This window comes from Scyliorhinus canicula, chromosome 15 (assembly GCF_902713615.1).
Source record: "Scyliorhinus canicula chromosome 15, sScyCan1.1, whole genome shotgun sequence".
NCBI lineage: Eukaryota > Metazoa > Chordata > Chondrichthyes > Carcharhiniformes > Scyliorhinidae > Scyliorhinus > Scyliorhinus canicula.
Window position 1 is genome coordinate 126,885,395 of NC_052160.1, and position 12,186 is coordinate 126,897,580.

Consider the following 12,186-nt stretch of genomic DNA (forward strand, 5'->3'; position numbering starts at 1 on the left):
GAAAGGGAAAAAGGAACGTAAAACAATTTCAATCATCAGGGAAATGGCACTGTGACAATTATTCGAACTAACAGCTGATAAGTCACCAGATCCTGATGGACTTCATCCTAGGGTCTTAAAATAAGTGGCCGCTGTGATAGTAGATGGGCGGCATGGTAGCACAGTGGTTAGCACTGTGGCTTCACAGTGCCAGGGTCCCAAGTTCGATTCCCAGCTTGGGTTACTGTCTGTGCGGAGTCTGCACGTTCTCCCCGTGTGTGCGTGGGTATCCTCCAGGTGCTCCGGTTTCCTCCCACAAGTCCCGAGAGATCTGCTGCTAGGTGAATTGTACCGGAACAGGTGTGCCAGAGTGTGGAAACCAGGGGATTTTCACAGTAACTTCATTGCAGTGTTAATGTAAGCCTACTTGTGACAATAATAAAGATTATTAATAAAGAAGCATTGGCTTTAATTTTCTAAAATTCACTAGATTCCATCAGATTGAAAAATAGAAATCCATCTCCACTGTTCAAGAAAGGAGAGAGACAGAAAACAAGAAACTACAAGTCAGTTAGCTGAACATCTGTCATCAGGCAAATGCTGGAATCTATTATTAAGGAGGTTATAGCGGATCACTGACAAAATCTCAATGCAACCAGGCATAGTCAACATGGTTTTGTGGAAAGGAGTGTATTAGAGTTTTTTGAGATTGCAACTGATAGGGTAGATAATGGAGAATCAGTGGATGTAGTGTACTTAGCTTTCCAAAAGGCATTCAATCAGGTGCCACAAAATAATTAGTACACAAGGTAAGGACGCATGGAATTCAGGGATGATACTAGAATTGGTACAGGATTGGTTATCAGACAGGAAGATTTGGTAATAAACTTAATTTGTTAAAAAAAAAAATGACTTGGACGAGGGGAGTGAATGTACTATTGCCGAGTTTGCAGATAACACAAAAATAGATGGGAAGTCAAATGGTGAGGATGACACTAAGAGCCTACAGAGGGATATATAAACATTGGCAGATGGAATATAATGTAGGAAAATGTAAGGATATGCACTTTGGGAGGAAGAATAAAGGAGCTAAATGTTATTTAAATGTAGAAAACTGCAGCACCGCGGGATCTGGCGGGTTCTCGGGTATAAATCACAAAAAGCTAGGATGCAAGTTCAGCGGGTAACAGGAAAGGCAAATGGACTGTTGGCCTTTATCTCAGTGGGAGTGAAGTATAAAAATGATGAAGTCACGTGAAAACTATACAAGGTACTCGTTGGAGTACACCTGGAATACTGCGAACAATTCTGATCCCCTCCTCTAAGGACAGGTGTACGGAGGCAGTCCAGAGAAGGTTCATTCGGCTGATCCTGGGTATGGAAGGATTATTTTATGAGGAGAGGTTGATCCTGTACTCATTGGAGTTCAGAAAGATGAGAGGCAAACTTATTGAGACATGTGGATTCACAGACACTTAGCGGGGTAAATACTGAGAGGTTGCTTCCCCTTGTGGGAGAGTCTAGGACCAGAGGGCATAATCTCAAAGTTGCCTATTTAAAACACAGATGAGGAGAAAATTTCTTCCCTAAGAGGGTAGTACATCTGTGAAATTCTTTACCACAGATTGATGATGAGGCTGGGTCATTAAGTATGTTCAAGGCTGAGATTCAGTGAGGCAATCAAGGGTTAAGAAGATAAGGTGGGAAAGTGGAGCTGAGGATTGTCACATCAGATCAGTCATGACCTCATTGAATGGTGGAGCAGATTCAATGGGCCGAGAGGCCTACATCTACTCTCACGTCTTACGGTCCTATGGCAGGTGGAGTAGAATATGGAGAAGAATTAAGTTATTCACTTTTGTTGCAAGAATGTAAAGAAAAATATGTTTTTTTATAAAGCATGAAACCTGTAAACATTGACTTTCATAGAAAGGACACATGTAGATACAGGAAGAATTAGGGAAGCAAAGAGCATGTTGGCCTTTATTACAAGCGGATTGAGGATGAAGAAATCTTGCCACAATTGTATTGGGCTTCGGCGAGACCACACTTGGAATATTGCCTGCAATTTTTGGCCTCCATATTTAAAGAAGTGCAGTGTTCACTGGTTTGTTTCATCTGAGTTTGACTATGCTAGTCTGGTAACTGATCCTTCTACACTCGCTTGATTGTTTACGCCTGTCGGTGGAGCTCAAGAGTTAAGAAATCTGAGGAAGTCCGAGAAAGGATCCGGTGGGGGGGGGGCTCCCTGTGTTGAAATTCTGGTATATTCTGAGCTGTTTTGTAAATAAACATTTAGATTTAGAACGAGAGTCATCTCTCCATTGTTCTGAGATAAATAAGATGTACAGCAACCCAGTGAATGCATAACAGGAAGGATTGCATTAGGGGCAGTACAGTGAAGGTTCATTAGATTGGCCCCTGCGATGAGAGGGATGGCCAGTGATGAAAAGCGGAGTAAATTGGATCTATATTGTCCAGAGTTTAAACAAGTGATAGGTAATGCTATTGATACATTCAAGATTAAGAAGGGGCTTGACAGAGTGCATACTGAGAGGTTGTTTCCCAGGGTGGGGAATCTAGAACAAATGGGCACAATTTCAGGGTTCAGAGACTGGGGAGTGAGATGAGGAGAAATTTCTTCACCCAAAGGGTTATGGATCTTTTAGAATCCTCTATCCCAGAGGATTGTGGATGCTGCATTTTTTTAATAGACTTAAGGCTGTGACAGGGAATCAAAGGGTATGCGGAGTGGACGGCAAAGTGGAGTTGAAGTCCAAGATTAATCATGATCATATTGAATGCAGGAGCAGTCCCAATGGGCCGAAAGGTCTTCTCCTGCTCCTGTTTCTTATGTCCTCATCTTCTTACATCGGCATTTCAATGGCATTCTTGACACACTTCCAGAGAAGTTATGGCAGGAAGAGCAGATGTATGAAACTATTTTGGCTGAGGGTTCCTTTCATCCAGTTTAAAAGGGAAGATTGTTGGTTAGTTTTTCCAGCTGATTCGGAATGTGCTGAATTTTGTTTTCTGCTGAAGCTCAGAGAATTTCTTTTCCTGGCCCCAGACAGACATGCGGCTTTTGGTTTTTCACGCCGAGTCAGGACCAGGTGATTGGGTGAACTTGGCAGAAAGTTCAATTTTTAGTTACACTATTAAACTCTACTCTTAACACTGTCTTATTCAACAAGCTCTCAAAAGAGTCTCTGAGCTATAAAGAAAATGACATATTCCCTGCTTTACCTCATGGTAGCACGGCACCCCAACACTAGCAGAGAAGTCACCCGCACTAGGAATGTGGATTGGAGACAGGGATACAGCACCCTGGGCCTAGAACTTCTGTGGAGTTGCTAACGGCATTGGATTGTCACCCTGCTCTTTTTTACTTACCAGGATCAGGAGCTGCAGAGATCTTGCCCTGATGTCCAACCCGGGCCTGGTGAGAAATGTGCAAATGCTCCAGACTCCTTCCAGTTCAGGGCAGCAACCTCAGGGGAAGTGAAGTCGCATCCTCTTTTTACAGCATCAGGTGCCGTAAGCCAGTTAGGTTTAATGGCCCCAGCCACTTGGAGAAGTCAGGGTGCAAATGTGTACGGTCAAGGTGTTAAGGTGGATGAGGGGGAGGCAGGGGGGGGGGGGGGTGCAAGTGGCTAGGATGGGGGTAGCTGGGTGTTTGGGAGGGTAGTGGTGAGACGGTGACATTGTTGGGGGGGGGGGGGGGGGGGGGACTCAGATGCTCAGTGTAGCCAAGGAATGGTCATGGAGTTGTTGGGTGGTTGGGGTGAAGGGTTGGTCAGGAGGATAGTTGCACAGTTTAGTGGGAGTCAGTACCACAGTTATCCAGAGTGATCTTAATCCTTCTAACGTTTCCTGGGAATCTATTTTGTTAAGAGGAGTCAAAACCACCCAAAGTCGGGACTTCCGGTGACAGCGGGCGGGAGGCAGCCGCACACTGGAGGGCTCCCGCTCGGGAATAGAATTTTCGGGGATCTAACGCCCGGTCCCGGGGGCAACGGAGGCTGAAAAAGCTGTAAGAAGGCACAGGGAGGAGAAAAGTCTGAGTTTGGGAGAAAAACAGCCGTGAAAAAGGGGGTTAATGAAAGTCCGCCGGTTAGTGGAAGAGTCAGCGTAGGAACTGTAAGGAAAGCGGAGGCTGGGGCACCAGGGGAGGCCGCATCGCTCACAGCAGAAGAAATGACCAAAGTGATGGCTGTGGAACTTGAAAAACAGTTCACAAAACACATGGAAGCGATGAAGAAGGAGATGGGGGCGGTACTGAAAGTGCTGGTGGAGGAGGCGATTGCCCCGGTGAGGGTGGCGGTATCAAGCGCAGAGGCGGAGGTGCGGGAGCAAGGCGAGACACTGAAGGAAGTGGACTGAAGCACAGTGATCAACTCACCTTGATGGGGGAAGGAGTTGCGAAGGATGATAGAGACCAACAAGGGTCTGCGAGCCAAAATAGAAGACCTGGAAGACAGATCCAGGCGACAGAACCTGAGGATTGTGGGTCTGCCCGAAGGGGTGGAAGGCCCGAGGCCGACAGAGTATTTTGCCACGATGTTGCCGAAGCAATTGGGGGAGGGGGACGATCCCTCCCGATATGAACTGGATCGGGTTCATCGGTCATGGAGGCCTATACCAAAGGCGAGTGAGCCGCCAAGAGTAGTAACTGTGTGTTTCCGTAGGTACAGCGTGAAGGAGAAGGTCCTGTGCTGGGCAAAGCAGAAGCGGGTGGTGCAGTGGGCTGGAGCTGGTATACACATATACCAGGACTTACGATGGAGCTGGCGAGGAGGCAGGTTGCCTTCAGCCGGGTGAAGAAGGCACTGTACATCAGCAAGTACAGTGCAGCATAGAATACCCAGCTAAGTTGAGAGAGACCTACAAATCCAAGGACTTTTATATTGGGACGGCGGAAGCAACGGAGGAGTTTGCAAAGGCAGAAGGACTATGGCAGAATTGAAAAACGGTCGTGTACTGATGTAGCCTCATGTAACTTTATTTTTTCACTGCGCGTTGGTGCATGTACTAAATGAGTTGACGCTGTATATATTTGGACAAGGGAAGAGATGGCACTTTCATTTGCAATGATGGTTCTTTGGGGCTTGGGTGTGTATGCGGGGGCTGTATGTTAAAGGGGATTTCTTCGTTTTCCTGGGACCGGGCAAGGGGGAAGGAGACCCAGGCGGGGTCCTCCACGCTGGCCGGTTTAAGCCGTCCAGTGAACGGGAGTGAGGTGGGGGGAGGGGCTGAGGCCATGGGAGCCCGGTGGAACAGGTTTCGGTGAGTCTAGCCGGGGTGAAAAGTTGGGGGAAGGAAGAGAGATTGGGGGGAGGAGTTTACAAGAGGAACTGAAGGGGAGGAGTCTGGGAGGGGGGTGGGTCTATAATTCATGGGTGTCATTCACGGTACTCTTTCGGGGATTGGATGGCATTGAATATTAGGATGGGGGAGGGGTTGGGGGGTGGACTCTATATGTATATGTACCTATGTGTACCAGCCTCCCCGGACAGGCACCGGAATGTGGCGACTAGGGGCTTTTTACAGTAACTTAATTGAAGCCTACTCGTGACAATAAGCAATTTTCATTTTTTTCAATGGTGACCATAGGCAATTCCTGATTCCTTTTTCATTTTTCCTTGTTTTTCCACCTTGAGAGGGTTTGTTTTATTTGATGATTATATTGTCAGGTGGGCCGCTGTTTGGGGCGGTGGGAGGATGGAATCGTTGTTGTTAATAAGGGGATTGACATTGTATTCGTTACCGTTTGCTGTGTGTTGGTGGGGTGTAAATTGTGGGAAAAAATGTGAAAATGGAGAATAAAAATATTTTTTTTAAAACATCCAAAGTCTCCGATTTAAATCAGATTTACAGGTGGTTCCCAGGACAGGGGATTTTCCCACCTGGTGCCATACCGGTGCCGAGGAGTGGCGTGAACCACTCCGGCGTCGGGCTGCCCGGAAGGTGCGGAATCATCTAGGCCGGCAGGGTTGGCGCCACGTCAACCGGTGCCGAAGGGCCTCCGCCGGCCGACACGAGTTGGCGCATGCGCGAGTTGGTGCATGCGCGGGAGCGCCAGCGTGTTCTGGCGCATGCGCAGAAACGCTGCCGTGATCCCAGCGGGGTTCTTCTCTGCGCCGCACATCGCGGAGCTTTACAGAGGCCGGCGCAAAGGGAAAGAGTGCCCCCACGGCACAGGCCCGCCCGCAGATCAGTGGGCCCCAATCGTGGGCCAGGTCACTGTGGGGGGCCCCCCTCCGGGCGGCAGATCCCACCGCACCCCCCCCCCCCTTCCCGAGGACTCCGCAGGCTGCCCGCAGAGCCAAATCCCGCCAGTACGGACCTGGTCTATTCCACGCTGGCGGGACTGGCCGCTCAGCCCATCGCAGAGTGGAGAATCGCTGGGGGGGGGCTGCCAACGGCCCCCAACTGGCACGGCGCGATTCCCGCCCCCGCCAAAAAAAAACGGCACCGGAGAATTCGACAGCCAGCGGCAGGGCGGGATTCACGCCCCCCCCCCCCCCCCCCCCCAGCAATTCTCCGGCCTGGCGGGGTCGGAAAATTCCGCCCCGGATGTCTAAATTTCCTGAGCAGTTCCCGTGCAGTCCTTGCGTGAGGACCTCCGGGAGGTTTCCCAGCCCATCTTCTGGGGCATCCCTGGAGTATGACCCCCTCCCTCACCCCCAGAACTGGTGAGTGTCACTCTTCGCTAGGGAACAGGACAGCGGGCTCCCTCTTCAGTCCTGTCCACCTACGGATTGTAAACTTAATAATACAACAAAGTTTCGAGTGAGAATGGTCACTTGGCCCATCAATTCTGCTCCCCTCCCACAGCCCATGTACACTCTCCCTTAGTATGGACTCCATCCATTTAAACACTCAAGGAAATATTCTGAATAAATACTCCCTCATCCCAAAGTAAATCAAGAAAAGCTGTGGCATATTCATCCATTTCCACATCACCATATAGGAACCCGAGCTTCCTGCTCTCTATCTCTCATGGACAACACTCTCCTCCCATTCCCATAGTACAGAAGTGTCATTCTTTGCAAAGCATTTAATCCTTTTGGTCTTATTCCCTATTCTCCAACACAAATTTGATTCCCATCCATGTGTTTTTCCAAATCCTTTTTGAATATGTGAATTAACTGTTCCAATTTCAGGTTAGAGAGTTCAAGAGTCCAAAAGGGTTATGGATCGAAGGTAGGTGAATGAAGCTGAAATGTGGACCAATTATGCTCTCATTGACGACGGAACAGGCTTGAGGGGCTGAATGGCCTGCGATGTTTTGAGTAATCGACCCTTTTGGAAAACCTCTCATCGACTTTGTACAACTATGATTCCAGTGGTGCCAAACTCCAACAATATTCCACCATATTGAGACTGTCGTCTAATAAGGACTTTGAAAAATAAATAAAAATTAAAAGGCACTTTTTATTTGAACATAGTTTCTTCTGCTTGCATCAAAAAATTGCATTTTCGCATTGCGCTTTTAGTTCATCTAAACCTAAAATAAATATTAAGAAACAAAAATAATTATTCGCCACACCTCACTTCAACATTTTCTTGGGTTGAAGGGCATGGTGGCAGATGGTATTTTCATCGCAAACCTTAAAATAGTGACTCGTTTTCTAGCACACAGGTGGGGCCCTCCAGGTCAAATTCAGCACTGAGCCCCGAGTTGTAGCCCAACCTGCCCAGAGGAGAAACAGGTCGGACGCTCATATTACACTCTGTACAATTTTACTCTCTGCTGGTTTCAAGCGAGACTACAATTTAACAGGGTGTAAATGGCCTGTCTGAACCTAATCACATGGGTGAGACTAAAATAGAGCGTGACAGATTCCAATCTGAGAGATGGGATGGTCATTAGCTTCAGATCAACCCAACACTGACAATAACACAGTTAAAGAGTTTCATTTCTAAATTACATGAAAACATGCAGAGCAATGAGGAACTGCTCATCAAACTGACTTAGCTACAGCACCCTTGCACCAGTGATAATCAGGTCAATAACTGTATGGAGGACTCCTCGTGTGATGTGTTGCTGGTCTGTAGAATACTGGTACATGAACATACATCCTTGTTTCCGCCTCATGACAGATGCCTAATCTCAGCTGGCCAGTTAAAGCCATGGGGTCTGGGGCAGTGAGGGGAAGGGTCACTGTCAATTGTTCTTCATGGACCAGTTGCATTGACAGAAGTCTGGGTCAGCAGTTTATCCTTATGGGGGCAGTGTGCATTTCTCACAAGTGTTCAAAGTTTATAAACATTGGACTTTTATAAAATAAATTTTACAATGCAAAATACATACCAAGATTATAGATTTCTATTTGATTATCTGTTGAGAATTATTTGGCATTGAACAATTCGTAACAGTGAAATTCCATATTATCAGTAGGATATGGTGAACCATTCCATCCAGTAACATCGACTGTGCATATTGGATCACAGATTTGCTTATCCTGGCCATAAATACAACCCATCCATACCCAAAGTCGCTCAGAAAGACTCTTCATCAAAACAACTCAACTGACAAGAGTCTACCTTCCAAATCTTTAACCTCTTCACCGTTCACCTGCCTGGCCTGCTGTTTCCAGCACTTTCTGTTTCAACATCCAGTTTCTCCTCAACTCTGAAAACATTTCATGTTTTTAATTATTGCAAAAATGCAGGTCTGTACCACGATTTGGAAAGAACTCAAGCTCATTCAAATCCCTGTTGCCTGTGCCCTAACTTGCATTCACCCATCACAGCTGTGCGCACTGGCTCGCATTGGTTGCTAATCTGTCAACACCTTGATATTAAAATTCTCAGGCTGGATTCTCCGCTGGCGGGACGGGATTTTCCATTGCGCCGGCAGCCCGGGGATTTCCCGACGTCATCGGGCTGCCCATAATGGGAAACCTCATTGGCCGACTGGCGAGATGGAGAATCGCGCCCCAGATCCCCTGTTCAATTAACTCCAAGGCCTCACTCCTTCCTACCCAGGTCACCTCCTACACCTGCCCAAGGTCCCCTTTAATTCTGGTGCTTTGTGCATTCCCCAATTTTAATTGCTCAACCATTTGCCTTCAATTGTCTCAGTCCTAAGTTCTGGAAATTTTTGCCTAAACCTCTCCACAGATTTCGAAGATAAAGGGGCTATATTTTTTTTATTTATTTTTTCCAATTAAGGGGCAATTTAGCATGGCCAATCCACCTAGCCTGCACATCTTTGGGTTGTGGGGGTGAGACCCACACAGACACGGGGAGAATGTGCAAACTCCACACGGACAGGGGCCAGGACCGAACCTGGGTCCTCGGCGCCATGAGGCAGCAGTGGCAACTATTTCACCACCTAAAGGTGCTATATAAATACATATTATTGTTGTTTGATTCGTTGCTACATTTGGAGCTCACTTCTATAAAGTTATTTGATGAATAGGAGGTCAACGTGCAAAAATGTACCATGTAATGTTTCAGAAGTAAAATTGGATGCAATTGGATTAAACCAGAGTCAAGTTTGGATGTTAATTTCCATCCCAAACGCATGCAGGGAGGGAGAGAGGTTGGGGTGAGGATTTATCAACATTGGAGGAGTGACAAAACCTCTGAAAGCCTGCTGAATATTGAAGAGAAGCAAAGATACTATCACCAACTGGTATTTCTGTTAAAGTTTGGAGAGACGCAGAAACGCATATTGTGAGGAGTTACACTGTTTACCTGCAACAATTTGCATTTATATAACACACCTAATGTAGTTAAACATCCCTAATCAAATCACTGGGATTAAATCAGAAAAAAATTGGCATTGAGTGTTGTTTGCCACAGATTTGGAAAATATTCACTGGCTAAATGTAGAGGAAGGAGAGGGAGTAGAGGCACAACGAGAACCAGGTGCTGATTGAAGTGGTCCCAATACTCTGGCACTTTCCCTCCTTCTCAACCACAAGTGATTGAACTTCATGAAACCTAACTGTGGATGTTTGTTTAGAGTTCAACTCATCACCAGAGAGACAGGTAACCTGGTAATCCACTTCTCAAAGTCCAGATAATTCAATGCACTTTGCACTTATAATTTGGCTCACTGGTTTATAAAGTTTGGGCTTCATCATCTGAATGGGAAGAAGTTTCAAATGGGTCACAAATTCAGCCCAGTAGTGTTTTGGCAATATCTCAGATCCACATTACCTGCCAGATTAATCCCTTAAATGCTGTGGCAGATAGGACCATAGAATCCCTACAGTGAAGGATGAGGCCATTTAGTCTGCACCTACCCTCTGAAAGAGCACCCTACCCAGGCCCACTCCCCTGCAACCCCATGTAACCTACACACCTTTGGACACTAAGGGAAAATTTAGCATGGCCAATCTACCTAACCTGCACATGTTTGGACTGTGGGAGAAAACCGGAGCACTCAGAGGAAACAGACACGGGGACAACGTGCAAACTCCACAAAGACAGTCACCCAAGACCGGAATTGAACCCAGGTGCTGTGAGGCAGCAGTGCTAACCACTGCGCCACCTCTGGTTCACAGAGACAAAATTAGTTCCATTGCCATCGACTTGATTATATATGGTCACCACAAGCTATGGAGCTGGAGCCTACAAGTTGCTACGGTCAAGGGTCTATACACCATGCAAACCACAGAGATGAGGAGAAATATTTTCTCTCAGAGGGCCGTTGGCCGATGAAATTCTCTTCCCCCAGAAAGTGGAGACTGGGATATTGAATTCACACAAGGTTGAGTTAAATAGATTTTTGATGAGAGTCAAGCTTTATGGATGGGGGCAGGGGGGGGGGGGGGGGGGGGGGCATGCAGACAGGAAGGTGAGCTTGAGACCACAGACAGAACAGCCATGTTCTTATCGAATGGCACAGCAGATTCAAAAGGCCAAATGGCTTTCTCTTGCTCCTAAGCCGCATGTTCTGAGGTGCAACATGCCATCATTTCAATTCCCTCCAAGTCACACATTATCCCAAATTGGACATATATCCTTCGCGTCATCATCACCAGGTAAAAATCCAGGAACTTCCTCCCTAACAACACTCTGCAAATGCCTACATTGCAACCCCTGGATGCAGCATTTCAAGAAAGCAGCTCACCAGATTTTTCTCAATGGAAAACAGGGATGGGTAATATGTAACAGCCATGACAGTGACACCCACACCCTAATGGCAAATTTTTAAAAAAACGACCACTGGCCAATATTCATCCCTCAGCCAGTACCACCATCAGTAGGTTTAATACAACGACTCTAATCCTCAATGCCTATCATGCGCAAACAGCATGAAAGGTGATGATCTGACACTACTAGTCCTTGGTGTTAATGTTTTGTGATGTACTCCGAGACATTCATCATAGCTGCTGTTGTACTGTCCCCTAAGCTCACAATGGATGGGTATTTCTAAACACAGATACAGTTTCCTAATGTGAATCCCACACTGTCATTGACATTAACACAATCACTGGCAAGAGCCGAGGAGAGGGAGCGATACAGATTGTAATTAAATCTCAAGGTAATGTTTGTCATGATATGTATATTGACTGGGATGTCCTGCCAGGCGTCTCTCCAGGTTTTTGAAACTTTCTAAAACATTGGATTGTGTTACAGGCCAGTTTACAAAAACAGCCCATCTCCAATTATTATCCACCTTAAACAGGTACACAGCCCCGTCGCAAACCTTTAGCACATTTTTGGAACATATCAAGATTAAAAGGAGAGAACTTGCATTTACATTGCACCTATCATAAGCTCAGGACAGCCCAAAGCACATTACAGTCAATGAAGTACATATGAATTTGTAACGTGGACATCCAATTTTCACATAGCAAGGTCCTCCCAACAGCAATGAAACATATAATCAGATAATCTGATTTTTGGTGGTGTTAACAGAGGGATGAATATTGGCCAGGACAGTGGTCGAACTGCCCTGTTGTTCCTCTAAACACTTTACATCCACATGAGGGAACAAAGGGGTCTCCAGTTTAAAGTCTCATCTGATCGATGCATCTCCAACTTTTTCTACACTGTTTCAGAATGTCAACCTAGTCTATAATCTCCGGCGCGAAACTGGAATCCATAACTTTCCCCACTCAGACCAGGGTTCTACCAACAGAGACACGGAGCAAGGAGACCAGGCACGGAACTGCTCCTTCCAAACAGACCACATTAAAGCTGCACAGTCACAGATTCAGTCCTTTGGGCTCCCCAATTGCA